Raw genomic sequence first — 9,543 nt, 5'->3', positions numbered from 1 at the left:
ACTTTGTGCAAGCCCCATCCTCAGCATCTGACCTCTGGGAAAGGCAGGACAGGAGGCAGAGCGGGTCCCTGCTCCTCCCAGCTGCACCCCAGTGCTGACTGCGGTGCCAGTCTGCAAGGCAGGCAGGGGTTACACAGATTGGCTCCCCAAGAACATAGCATGATTCCTCTTTCCTCTCTCCAGTTCACTAAGCCCTCATTTCCTATGCCTCTGCTAGCACAGTTCAGGCTGAAAAATAGTCTTCGTAATGGCCAAGCTTGTTTGCTTTCTTTGGGGATGTTTATTTAATATCTCTTCACTAATGAGTCAGGCTTTTTCTATGATCCACAAGGCATCAATATTGCATGTGCTCAGAGACCTGAAGGCTAAGAAATACATGGATGCTAAGCACTGCGTATTTCAAGCGGCAAGAGTTTTGTTAACAGCAACAGCTAAACAAGCCAGGGAACAGCCTGAACTTCTGGAGTCAAAGCGAGATCAAAGCACACAAAGGTTAATTGGCAAAATGCCACAGGAGCCATTTTGCAGTGGGAATTTATGATTTACAAGTGTACCAGGAAAAGACTGCTTTAATCACTAGATTATGCTAAGTACTTACCAAATTTAATACAGTAAACCACTATTTTTTCCTACTTCAGCATCAGAAAGCTTCCCTTCTTAAATATAGAAACATATAATCAGATTCTTATCAAATGGTTTTCCCCCCCTTCCCCAAGAAGAGCATTAATATTATAAATAAACCCATCAAGATCTCTGAGAAAGGGCTGCAGAGGATGGGGAGAAGTTCTACCTCTTCCTCCCTGTCCCTATCCTGTTTTGTGCGTCCCACAACTATTTGCTTGGAGGCACTTGTCCCATTTGCCTGTGCTGCCCTCTGGGTTGTTTTCTCCATGACTTGGAGTTGTCCTGTGAGCACAGAAATCCCCTGATGCCCTTCCGAGTAGCCCTGTGTACCTCAATTGCCCAGCATGCTCCTTGGACAACAACTTTGCCAAAACAAGTGGGGAGGGGATGCTGAGGAACCCCAGAACCACATGTTCCTGGTGGCAAGGACATGCCACCCAGAGGGTCACCCCACAGCCAAGGGACGCTGCTGCAGGAGCAAGGCAGCAACCCTGGCTCACCACCTCCCAAAGACAGCATGTTAAAAATTCCATTGTGAGCTTAAATGGTATTCATAGACACCATCAATTACAGAGACCCTAAATGCATTGAATAAAAATCCATTTAAAGATCAGTGCTCTTCAAGACTCCTAAAAACAGCTCAAAAAGATGATATCACTATAACCCTCTCCTGAATTTCATGGTTTCAAGTAGATCTCTGATGCTCAGCAGGGTTTGGTTCACACTGAGGCTCAGCGCCTGACACCGGTATCCATCAAAGAGCAGAACAGAGACAGCAGGAAGCAAGCTCAGACTGACCTTTTCTGCTACAGGGAACAGGGCTCACAATTCCCTTACCTTCACAAAGCAAGATTCAGCGGCATAACATCAGTACAGAATTAGTGTAGAATAAACTAAAAATCAGTCTCACAACCTTCAGGATTGGTAAAAATCAAAAGACAGCACAGGAACAGAGCCCTATCTCTAAGCCAAGGCAAACAGCTGACCTCTTGCTCCGTTTTTAAACTCCAACCTGCCCCTCCTTGTCTTTGACCATAACTGGGCACAGCTGGGCGCCCGCCGCTTGCCTCCAGCCGGGGGGAGGCTGAGGCAACAAACAGAAAACATATGTGAGCTACAGCCCTTGCTAAATGAGCTGTACGCAGTATTTTTCATCCTCGGTGTGGTGGCATTTGAGGCAGTTGTTGGAGTGCTCACAGGGGTGCAGTTTCTTTGGCTAAAGCTGGCTTTTTGGTCGTCTGAACCTAATTTACGCAGCTGTAGCAGATGTCCCAGAGCCAAGGACACAGGGATAGCAGCAGGCAGTGCCAGTATACCAGCAATATGATAGGCACAGTACCTCAGTCGTCAGTGGATACATATATTGTTATCCTGATTTTGACTCTCAGGTCTAAAATGAGTTATTTAAAGTTATTTAACCTCTTGAGTTTGGGTTTCCCTGGCTACTTATGTTTTTATTTGTGTTTACCAATTCGTCAGTGCTGCTTGCAAAAATAAGATAGCGCTTACAGGCTATTCTCAAGAGAAGAAGCATTTTTCATTCCGAGTTTTACTGGAGCAATAGTACTAGAAGCAGTAATAAGGCATAAGTTGCAGTAATGCTGCTTATTCCCTTCATAACTAACCTACAAGGGTGGAGGAATATTAAGTACCATGTAGGTCACTGATTTTCTTATTCATGCAAAATCTCCACTGCAAGTTTAAGCAATGCCCATACCTATCATGCAACAGGGTAAGCTGTGATGCAGTTTGCTTTTTCTTCATTAATGTCATTTGTTTCTATCCCTTACTCAACCCCTCTTTTTTTTTTCTTTTTTTTTTCTTTTTTTTTTTTTGTTAACTGTTCTGCAGAAAGTCAAACCACAGTCACCTTTCTTCTACAAACAAATCCAATTAGTTAAGATTGTGGATGGATTAAGATTTAAGACTCCTCAGAGATGCCTGGATGGAAACCCTCTAGGTTAGCTAGTTCTTATTCAAAAACACACAAACAAGGATGGAGGACAGCACCACATTTAACTTGGGGACTGGTGGGTGGAAACCACCAGATAATTAAAGATCTCTCTTTATCACCCTTGAAAAGGGTGGATCAGATAAGCCAGGATATTACCCATTACCGACAAGGACAGGTATGTAGGTCACTGTGTCACATGGAAAGACGAAGAGCAGAACCCGAGCAGCAGCCTGCACACAGTGGCCCAGATCAAAGCAGAAACTGGGGACACCTTCAGAAAGAGCTCTGGCCGTGGATTGGGGAACAGCAGAACAAAGAAAAGCACCATGCCCAATTCTCTTTTCCCTCTGGATAGACAGATTGCCATCTTGGCTGCTGTCAGGAGATAGCTGATGAAAAAAATCAAACCCTTTAGTGAAGAATTCCTAGGATTTTTTATGGCCAGAAATAGGGAGAGTAAACAGGTGCAGGGAGTATGCAAACAGCTGCACGTGCAGCACGAGTGACTTCTGCTTGGTCCCACTCTTCCTGGAGTTCTTTCATCCAGAAAAACTGTCAAAGCGAGGAGAAGGGAACAAGGATTTCTCTCCTAAGGCACGGAACACAAATGAGGCAGATGGCAGGATTGATACAAAGGTTTCAGGCATTCAGTTTTTGGGAACAGGTTAGGAGAGATCTAAATCCAGCTTCAGCAGGGTGAGCCATCAACTAGTCTGCAGCTCTGGCTGAACAGCTGCTATTGCTCTTGGAAATAAAAGTTGCCAGCATATAGGTGCCAATAAAGTCCAATGCCAACATGGTCAGTTAAGACTGATGGCATGAGATCATCCTGGAGCACCAGCTACCCAGCAGGAGTCAGTAAGGGTAGAAATGCTGACAACCACTTCTCCACTGCTTTCTAGTGATGCCTGTTTAGGTCCATGTGACTCCAGAAGGCACCATGCTTGTCACCGGCCGGGCAGTTCCCTTGATTATATGGTGTTGCACAGCAACGGGATATGACTGTTTCCCTGGATCAAGACGTGGGTATTTCAGGACACAGTATTTTAGATAACTGTTTACACAGTCACAGCTGGCTGCAGTAAAGTCATCAAGTGTTTCTGAGGTTACTTAGTACTGCAGGAAAACTGAACAAGAATCTGCCTGAGCTCCTTCACCATGGCCTCTGTCCCAAAGGGTGCCACAAACCCATGAAAGTGGCAAAGGCTCAGCACTGCAGCAGAAGCTACTTTGGGTGCTAGCAACTTAAATTTTGGCAGCCTTTGGTCTAAACAGCTTGAATATTGGGGGAGAATCGTAACACTGCAGAAGTCTCTTTTATGATGAGGGGGATTAAACACTGGAGCAGGTTGCCCAGAGAGATGGTAGAGGCCACACCCCTGCACACATCCAAGGCTGGCTTGGACAGGGCTCTGAACAGCCTGATCTGGATAGAGATTTATCTGTTCATTGCAAGGGGGTTGGACTAGATGACCTTTAAAGGTCCCATCCAACCCAAAGACCTCAATTGCACCAGCTATTCTGCCCTCATCAGAAAGGTACTGTTGCACTCTCTACTTCTGCTGCTACCAGCTCTGAGCAGAATGGTGCCAGTTTAGCAAGAATATCTGCCACCAACAGAGCTTATTGGAGGATAAGACCTATCTTGTGTGAATGCTGAGTTGGGAATCCATTTTCTTTTCACACTGTAATAAATCTGAATGTTGCAACCCCCTGGAAAATAATTGTTTAGGGTTGATCATAATGCAGAAACAATTTTTTTGAGTCTGCCTATGGAGTTTTTGTGTCTTTATGAAAACAAACATTTCATAGGAAAGAAAGAAATTTATTCTAAAAAGTCCCCAAAAGTGAAAGCGAGACACTTCACCACCATCCAAACTTTGCAAAACATGAATTTCTGTAGAATTGTATTTTTTTACTGGCCTGCTATAGCTGTAATTGGTTATTGTTTTCCTGTCCAATTCTAATCAGTATAGCAATATCCAACTAGGTGTGTTGAAAAACGACATGGTATTATATGGGCAAAAATGTACTTATAATGTATTTGTAATGACAAAACAATGAGGTTGGTAAATGTAGTTTATTTCACTCTGTGGGAATGGTATGAGAGATCCGCAAAAGGCTGGTGGGCACCAGGTGAGCCTATGCTAAAAGAACTGCAGGAAGAGCTGTACCATCAAATCTCTTCTAGGAAGCAGTAGGCAATGTGAAAATATTAGATTAGGGGCAGAGTGGTCATTTCAAACAACTTTGCATTTTAAATTGGCCAGCAAGTAGAAGGTTGAGAGAGACCACGAACACAAAACTGGGTTCCAGTATTAGCCAGTCAAATTCTGAACTGATGTCAGGAACACGGTGATGATTATATCATGAATTTCACAATATTTGGTGCAGATTCCTACAGCTCTTGCTCCTGCAAATCTGTAATTACATGAACATTCCTATTCCCATTTAAAAGTAAAAAATATTTCCAGCCTTGAAAGTTTAGAAAACATTAACCAAGCACTCCAAACCAAAAAACATAAATAAAAAAGCACATCAAACTAATTATTAAATTCCCCCAAACTCTCAGGGTTTTCAAGCACACATCTCATGCTGTGTGATGGTCTGAGTTGAGCTGATAGTGCTGGCTGCTCAACTGGAGAAAATTTGATTTTCTTGAGGGGAAGGTGACTAAGAGCGGGTATCTGTTTTTAAAGATAAGAGGCTAAAATACAGTGGCTGTGTGGTTGGTAGGAAGGAATAGCTGTAGTTCTCACGTGGCTTTTTTTTTGTGTGTTTGAGGGATGGAGCTAGGAGAAAGACTAAAAGTGGATACTAGCTTTCATGACAATCTTTACTTGCTCCCTATCTTTTTCATATATTTCTTACATGACACTACAGAAGTTTTTGGACACCTGGGAAATGCATCACTAACTGAGATATATATACACATATCCATGTGTGCATATATTCACATATATGTATATGTGTACTTTAAATGTCTGCAACCCTTTAGTCACCTAGGCCCTTGTACGAAGCAAGAGCCACAACATGCAGGAGGTAAAAATAGGAATGTAGCTGTCGCAAATCCATCTTTAATCCTCATTTAATTACACAGGCCAGTGGGGCCTTAACGCTGAGACAGCTCTGTGCTGCAGAGAGCTCCAGCACGTGTAAAGGGAGCAGCAGCACTGGATGACACAGGACCGTGGAGGACAGACAGAGTGTGAAGTGAAGGCTGTAATTAGGAAACCACTATATTGTGAAGCAGGGAGCCTAATGAAAGCAGCTGATGAAACCAGCTGACTGCATCTATATTGACAAGAGCCTGCTAGCATCATTAATATCTGTTATCATTTTCCCCCCCACCCCAGCACATCTCTGAATGTATAGAGTGAGGTAACCTCCCACACCATAATGACCAAAATACTTAGAGAATTGCTATGCTGAGAACTGCCCTGAATTTCTGTGTTGTGATGGCCACTATGTTGGGTATGGGGGGGAGAATTTAATCTCTGGGCCCACCTATGGCAAACAGCCAAGAAAGGATGGCTGCATCCTACTCCTGCTTCACACATGCTCCCTCATGTGTGAAGGACATGGAGGAAATACAGAAAATACAACTAGGCAGTGATAGATGCAGAGGAGTAGACTATGCTCAATCCCAGCAGAAGGATAACAACAAATGCAAGGCACTTCCACAGAGCTCTTCCTCATCAGGCTTAAAATGCTCCTCACTCACTTTAGTGAGTTCATCACTCCTGGCTCTTCTGAGAGGGGGTCAGAGTGCAATGACCCATTGTCCTCTCAGGAAGACTGGGGCAGAGGAAGAGAGCAAGGTGCTTCTTTGAGGCCTGACACATGAACAGAAAATGAGTCTGCTATTTTTCAGTGCTTAATTCCGAGAAATTTAGCTTATATGCCTCAAGAAGACCTTTGGAGATTCCTGGCTGATCTGTCCCTTGCATCTGGTACCCTATACTTTTTTTGTCCCTGAAAGCATTTTGTGCAGTTTGGCTTGGAGAAGCTGACAGGTTCTCTGTGTATGCTGATGGACTAGTCCCCTGCTTTTCAGTTTAGCTGTTAATGCAAGTGGAAATACATCCAGGAAGAAGCTTGCCCTTTTGCTGCCCTTGATGCACCTAGATTGAGCCTACAGGATTTTAAGTCTCCAGAGCTCTCCATCTAGCAGCTTGTGAAAACATTCTGAATTTACTACCCTTTTATCCAGCAAAGAAAATAAATCTTCCTTGCCATAAATGCTAATGTTGGTGCACTGAGAAATCCAAAGGGAGGCTGCAGAGGGAGAGAGAAACATTCCCCATGCAATGATTAAAGTGCCAGTTCATGAAAGCTGACGTCAGCGAGTGCTTTCAGGGTGGCAGAGCGTTTTGCATTTATCCTTTCCTTGTTTGTGCTCCATCTGGATGGGCTCCAGTGGAAAAAAAAAAAGAGGGAAAAGGACAAGCTAATGCCTTTCTAATACACTTCTGAATTCCTTCGGTTTCACACAGGGAGCAGGCTCTGAAACATCTAACTTCTGCTTGCCCAGTTCAGTGAGATAAAAGAAACCGAAGGCAGCTGGAGCTTGGGCCAAACTAAATCATAATTAGATTATCATAGCAAACAGTCAGCTGGGGCAGCTCAAAGGAAGACCAAAGGAGGGCACATGGGTAAATAACATCTTCTTAGGATTTGATAACTTGCAGGGACAACCCTGTTTCCCATCAAGAAGATTCACCTCAACCCACAACTGTTTAATATAAAGTTATGATGTTTCAAAACTCAAAAAAGCTACAGGTTTCTGCCAAAAATGGTCTGGTGGGAAGACACCCAAAAGCAGTTCCCCAACTCCATGGTTGGGGTAGAGGATAAGCACAGACAGTACCAGGCTTCCTATTGAAGCAGATTCCCCTTCCCCAGGATTGAGCAGCACAGGGAATGCCACAAACTCCCTCTTTCCATGACTTTTATTTATTTCTAAGCTGCGGTTGGAGTCAGTGGGAAAGGCTAACCAATCACTGTGGTCACACACATGCTCCAACTGCTCCAACAATTACACTGCAGGGTTTCTTGCTGGAGATGGCTACTGATAATTTGGTTTTACAACTACAAACTGGTACTGTCATGCAGCAGGGATGGTGATTGCGCACAAGAGTGGTTTTGATCTGTGGTCACTCTCTTAGCTAGCAAAATTACTTGGTAGAGACAGCTCATGTTGATCAATACTGGAGTTAGTTTGGCAGTGAAATGGCCCTTAAACACTGAAATAACAGCTTTGCATTTACTGGAACTATTCAAAAGAAACAACTTTTCCTCCTCCTCAGACATGATGATGATTTAGTGTTAGTTCCCATTTCAAAAGTCAGGATGGCAGTATAAACAAATCAAAAGGTTCCAAATCAGCAGTATTTTTCAACTATATGCTTTCAACTGGAAAATAAGTCAAAAGGCAAACATCCTGCATTGTTAAATATTCTGAAACTAAAGAGCCTTTGAAATAACATTCTGAAATGAAAACTTTCACTTTAGGTCCACTTTTCTCCATCATTTTTCTTTCATCAAATAAAAAATGACAGACCAACAGCACAATAAAAAATTTCCACTTCATGAACCTAATTCCTTCTCAATAGCATCCACTTTTTTCTGTTCTGAAGGACATACCACCACCATGTAAACAGATCTGAGATCGGATCCCTGAAAATCCTGACCCTTCCTGCTCTACTCAGTGTCCAAGGATCCCTTCAGAGCTTAGTGCAACCTGCAGCCTTGCACCTTGCAGGCTGGAGGTGGAACCCAGTCAGCTAATTACTGGGTGTGGAATGCAAGCGGGAGCACGATGGGAGGGCAGTGAACTTCCCGGTCGTCTCCATTCCCCACCCCGCCATCCTGTCGGCCCGGGCTGCCACCACAGCGCTGCCAAGCGCTCAGTGTCTCTGCGTGTAAATGGAGCATGGGGCGGACCCGATCCTCAGTGGAGTTCGCTGCTCCCCACCCCTCTCTCCCCCCTGGAACAAGCTGCCAATATTTTGCCGTATTTGCATTCAATCTAAGGCGAAAAACAGGCGTTAAGCTGGCAGAGCCACCAGTTGCTCCGTGTTAGTGATTGAGTGATAAATTGTGCAGTGGTTACACAACTGGGCTGTGTCTGTGGAGCCAGGACTGCTGGGTTTAATCTCCTGCTCAGTCACTGACTCACCACGTAGCCTGGAGAACATCATTTCACCTCTGCACATAAATTTCATCATCTTTAGTTGGGGGGTAATAAGGCTATCCCACAGGAATGTTAGGACACACAAATTACCCTCATAAATATTTGTGAAATTCTCTAGATGATGCTTCGGCAAATGCATTAAGTTTTTTGTTGTTGAATAAGCAACAGCCAGAGGAATGTCCTAATTGTCAGGCTGGCTTATTTACTCACCTTGTACCAGAGATTTCTGGTAGCTCTGGCAAAAGGGTATCTCAGGTAGGGGAAAGGGTGAAGAGATTGTTTGGCTACTGCAGTAGGAGCAGCAGCAGGAAAAGGTCAGCTCCCGCCACAAAAACAAGTACGTGATAGATAAATGTTATGTCAAAGGCTAAGTGGCATTGGTGGCATTTTCAGCTCAGATGCACAAGCAGCTTATGCAGATGACACAGTGATGCAATACGTGTGTCTAATCCTGTTAAAAATGTTCCACAAAGTCCCACGTCATTTCTCCAGAGTACACGCTGAACTCTGGGTTTAGACTTTCAAAGCAGTTAGATACCTGAAGTTCTGCTTTTGTGCCTTCCCGGAGGTGTTATTTTTGTTGCCTACAGTGAGCATCTCACTGTCTGTCCTCCACCTGAGGCTGTCTGGGAAGCACAGCCTGGGTGTGTCAGCGCCTCTGATCCCCAGAGGGTCTGGGATGAATACTCAGGGACACTATATGATTCATACAGTCACTCACTTTGGCTGTGGGATGTTTAGTAGCTGCTGCAACCCAGGCCCTAGAGGC

This window comes from Corvus moneduloides, chromosome 3 (genome assembly GCF_009650955.1).
Source record: "Corvus moneduloides isolate bCorMon1 chromosome 3, bCorMon1.pri, whole genome shotgun sequence".
NCBI classification, from domain to species: Eukaryota; Metazoa; Chordata; class Aves; order Passeriformes; family Corvidae; genus Corvus; species Corvus moneduloides.
Note: the sequence above shows the minus strand (reverse complement) of the source record.